Source organism: Mesocricetus auratus, unplaced genomic scaffold (genome assembly GCF_017639785.1).
Source record: "Mesocricetus auratus isolate SY011 unplaced genomic scaffold, BCM_Maur_2.0 Super-Scaffold_100009, whole genome shotgun sequence".
NCBI classification, from domain to species: domain Eukaryota; kingdom Metazoa; phylum Chordata; class Mammalia; order Rodentia; family Cricetidae; genus Mesocricetus; species Mesocricetus auratus.
Genome location: NW_024429193.1, coordinates 53,472,496 through 53,477,312, shown reverse-complemented (window position 1 = coordinate 53,477,312; position 4,817 = coordinate 53,472,496). Strand labels below are relative to the sequence as shown.

The 4,817-nt window shown below is 46.4% G+C and overlaps 1 protein-coding gene across 1 annotated transcript in view; it reads left to right on the top strand.

Moving 5' to 3' along the window:
* Positions 1-2,653: 2,653 nt before the first annotated feature.
* Positions 2,654-4,817, top strand: part of Dennd2c (DENN domain containing 2C) — a 76,097-nt gene continuing 73,933 nt past the window's right edge. The window contains exon 1 of the mRNA XM_040752131.1: positions 2,654-2,742. The gene's annotated coding sequence lies outside the window, so the exon portion shown is untranslated. The remainder of the gene's footprint in view (positions 2,743-4,817) is intronic.

Genomic DNA, 4,817 nt, shown 5'->3' with positions numbered 1-4,817 from the left:
GTGAGATTTTCCTTCCTTTTTCTTTTTTCTTGGAGTTAAAACACTTTATTCAGAGACTTGGGAAAAGGCTGGGGGGGGGGTTCAGACAGTCTGCTGTCCTCCACTGGGCAGATCTTGAGTCTACCCATCGCTAAGAGCGGGATTTTCATTGAGTGTGAATCCTATAGTACTAATTATTGAGACTCTTAAAATAATCCAAGCTTTGTATTAAGTGCTTCACTGATATCTCATTTACTCAGTTCTTTTGTATAGTAGATATAATTTCTATTTGGGGGGGATAATGAGCAAATGTAAGTTAGGTAGATAATGTCCTCAAGATAGTCTTCGTGAGGGGCAGCAGCAGGACTTAAGTTTGTGTCTCCAGTGCCTACTTGACTTTCAGGCAGGACAGTTATCAGAGGTAGCCAAGGACTCAATTCTGAGAGAAGATGGGTTTTGGGACTAAAGAAACAGAACAGTTAAGACACCTGGATCCATTTTAAAGTGTTGTTTTTTTTTTCATTTTGTTTTGTTTTGTTTAACAAAGCTTAAGTCAATAGGGGCTTTCTAAGGCAAGGTAAGACCAGTTATATGAAAGATTAGAAAATTGGCATTTGTGAGTAGTAGTGAGGGAAGATTTATTCTGGCAAGGGATTCTAGGCTTGCTGAAGCAGGAGAACTAATGGGACTTGTTAGAAATATGCCTGCTAGGTAGTGTCTCAGACCTTCAGTCCCAGCACTCAGGAGTTAGAGGCAGGAAGATCTCTGTGAGTTCAAACAAGCCTGGTCTACATAATGAATTTCAGGAGAGCCAAAGCCACATAGTGAGACTCTGTCTACAGAGAAAGAGAGAGACAGAGTGAGAGAGAGGCAGAGATAGACAGAGACAAGGCTAGAGATGCCAGGTACTTCAGGTCAGCTGATGCTTCAATCACCCAGATTACACTGTTCACACACAGCTGTATTGCCATCTAGTGGTTAGGTTGATATTTCACTGTTTATTTTTTTAAAAAGTGGCTATAGATCAAATGTAAACTATCTGATACCATCTTAGATACCAAAAGCAGAAAGATGATTTTCATTCTGTTTTCAAGTTGTTCACCCTTGAGGCTACAAGATGTGTGAAAGAGAGAACTCCTCAGACATCTCAGGATGTAATGAGAGCAAATTCCTGGTGTTTCATTTTCTGCACAGGTAGCCGTGAGCTTAGGTGTGTCTCTTGGGACATGTTTGTACTAGCTGTGATGTGAGACTCCTCTTCCTAGTTTCTCAAGTCAAAAATTCTGTTTGATGAGTATTTATTTGTCAAGAACCTGATTTTACGTTGGCTTCCTAGTCACCAAAATAATACAAATCACTAAAATTATTCTCAGACTTAAACAGTAGCATGGCATTTAACTTAGCTCTAGCTCCATCTTACCCATCTTGGAATCCCAGTCTCTTCCATTCTGCTAGAGAATCTTCCTGGATGCAAAGTTCAAAACATAAGTTTCAAAAATACTGTTTCAGTCCCAAATTTCATCTTGTAAAATTCACCTGGAATACTTTCCAAACAGATTAAAAACCTGTTGTGATGGCTCATGCCTGTGCTGGCATTCCGGAAGCAGGGGTAGGAGAATAGAAGTTTGAGGCAGGCCAGCCTGGGCTACACTGTTAGACCCGGTCTATAAAAAATATCACACACACACACACACACACACACACACACACACACACACACACACACACTTTAGGTAAGGGAGCAATGGCGTTCATCAAGACCAGTGTCTACAATTTATTCCAAACAATTTTTTTTCCTCACTAGAGCCTTTTTTTCCCTCACTAGTTTCTTTTTAAAGGAACTGTCATTACTTCTCCCTCACTATAGAAAGTAATTCTTTTATTGTCCCTACCTCATGGCTTTATAACAGATTGGGACATGCTGCATTTTTTTGTCTTGATTAAATTGGCTGGTGACAGTCATCTGTGATGTGTAATCAAACACCTCTCTGTGGCCGTCTTCTATTTTGGTACCTCTGTGTGAACAAGCGAGGGAAACTTGGTTACCAGACACAAGGTCGGATGGGGTGGGTGGGGTGGCGTGGGGTGGGGCAGTTAGATAGTGCTGGGAACTAGGCTCCACTCATCCCAGTCTCGCAGAGTGAAACTAGGCTACTCCTGCAGCAGGCACAGAGCCATGTGCATACTTGAGCAAGATCGTGTTGCAGGCGGGAGCGTTTAAGCGTGAGTCTCAACCGGGTGTGGCGACCGGGTCGGCACCTGGAGTGGGCACCAAAGGCATCTGGCTCGGGATTCCAAACGTGGGGCCAGGTGCGTTATTGGCATCTCTCCACTAACTAACATTCCCAATGTTTGTTCCCTGAACTGCTTTATGATTTTCTTAAAGGAGGTGCTGTTTGGCTCTGGATTCACCTAGGCTCTCCCTCACAGGGCGGATTCGTCGCGTGGGGTCGGTCCGACAGCAGAAGCGGAAATAGACAGGCCTGGGCTGAGGTCGCAGCGTGGAGCCAACAAGCACTCTGGCTCACCAGAGCCGGGGGCGGAGAGTCGGCCGGGTGTGGGTTCTGGGCGGTAGGAAGAGACCTGGGAGGGGCGGAGCCTACTGGGTGGGCTTGGGGGCGTGACCAGACCGAGAAAGGGGCGTGTCTCAGGGCGGGGACTGCGGACTTGCGGGGGCGGGACGAAGAGGCGAGAGCTGGATCCCCAGGGCCACAGACAGCGAGTCTCCTATCCCTGCGGGAAGCGGCGTGGCGGCCCAGGCAGGTAGGCGACGGGATGCGGCCGGGCAGTGAGGCAGTGGGGCCCCGGTCGCTCAGCTGTTGACATCGCCCCAGGGGCGCCCCGCGTGTCCGTGGTCGGCCGGGAGCTGGGCACTTCGGGTCAAGGGAAGGCGGGTGTCAGCATGCGTGCGAGCCGCAGGCGCGGTCGGGGGCGCGGGGCGCGGGGCGAGGGGCGCGGGGCGAGGGGCCCGGGTGCTCGCCGCCTGGAGGAAACGCGCCTTTCAGGCGGTCTTGAACTTGGACGTGCCCGGACGGGGCACTTCAAACAGCGGTAAAGCGAGTATGCGCGCTCTTTGCCTCCAAACAGCCTGACAAGCTCAATAGTGGAAGTCGTCAAATAGTTTTTTGAAGGTAAAAATCCAAGAGTGGAACTGGAAGTACGACTGTGGAGTAACCAGGAGAGAAGACGATGATTTGATTATGAGTCAAAAGGCTCCGCTCTGGAGCTCAGACCCACAAACAAAAAGTCACACCTCTGCCAGGGTAACTCTTCCTGGCTTGTTTCCCCTAAGTGTAAAATTGGGACGCCCATGGGTGTTCTCACGGTCAAAGGAGATGAGTGACAGCGTCCTGCAAATGTCAGTTATTGTTGTTTGATACACATGCGTCCTGTGTATACTCTGTACAGCTACTAAATGCCTAGCACACAGTAGGAGCTCTATAAACCTTTATCTCAAAACTACTGGTTCGCCTAAATATGTTAGATAAAGTCCTAACTTCTCTCTACTATGTAAATAAGTTATTTGAACCTCTTTTCCACACAATCACCATTGTTTGAAGCGGATCTATTCTTAACTGAGTCATGAACTTTTCTAAAATAGCATACTATCTGAATACTGTTGTGGAATCATTTGCCATGAAGTTTGTACCAATCAGAGAATCTTTTATTCGGCCTTAGATAAGTAGTCACAACTAAAGATATCTGATAAACCGAACTGAGTGTATTTCTTCAAAGCAAGACTTCCACTTTTTTTTGTAAATTGAGGGGCCGCTTTGTAGGAGGATGTGAGTCCTCTGAAACAGTTACTATGTGGCTGTGGGTTTCATACAGTTTTTATTATAGACATTTGTGTCCTTTACTTATGGGTGTGTGCGTATGAATTTTAGGGGGAAATGGGAAATTAAAGAAGAATATCAATCTGTAGCCAGAAGAGCTGGGCGTTGGTGGCGCACACCTTTAATCCCAGCACTCGGGAGGCAGAGGCAGGCGGATCTCTGTGAGTTCGAGACCAGCCTGGACTACCAAGTGAGTTCCAGGACAGCCTCCAAAGCCACAGAGAAACCCTGTCTCGAAAAACCAAAAAAAAAAAAAAAAAAAATCTGTAGCCAGAAGGTTTCTACCAGGGATACTTAGGGTGATCTGGAGTCATTTCAAAGGCAGAAACCAGGAACTGTAGTAATTGTGTCGCATGGCCTTTCATTAGCCTGTAGAATGTGGCAATAAACTTTTCTTAGATGCAGAAATATCAGTGGTTTTGATTGAGAGCAGTAGGCAGTCTCTTTCCTTTTATTTAAAATTTAAAATTAGGGATGTGGATGTAGCTGTTGATGGTATATTTGCCTACCATGCAGAGTCCTAGGTTCAATCCCAGTATTTCCTAAACTGGGTGTGGTGGTTCACACCTGCCACCCCAGCATAAGAGACATGCAAGCTGGAGTTCAGAAGTTCCAGATCACTCCTGACTACGTAGTGAGTTTGAGGCCAGCCTGAGGTACATGTGACCCCATAACAAAGAGAAACAAAGTCAAAAATTGCTCATGTTACAGGGCTAGAAAGATGTCTTGGGGGGTAAGGACACTTGCTACCTGGGTTCAATCCCTGGGCACTGTAGAAGGAGAGAACCAGCTCATGCAGATTGTCCTTTGACCTCCAAATATGTCCCAACACATTGCCCCCCCAAATTAAAAAATATAATAAAATGCATTTATGTGTGTGGGCACACAGGTCACACACACAGGGTGCATGTATGGAGGTCCGAAGACAATTTGTGATCTTAATGTTCTCCTTCCATCTATGGATTGAATTTAGGCTCAGTGGCAAGTACCCTTACCTGCTGA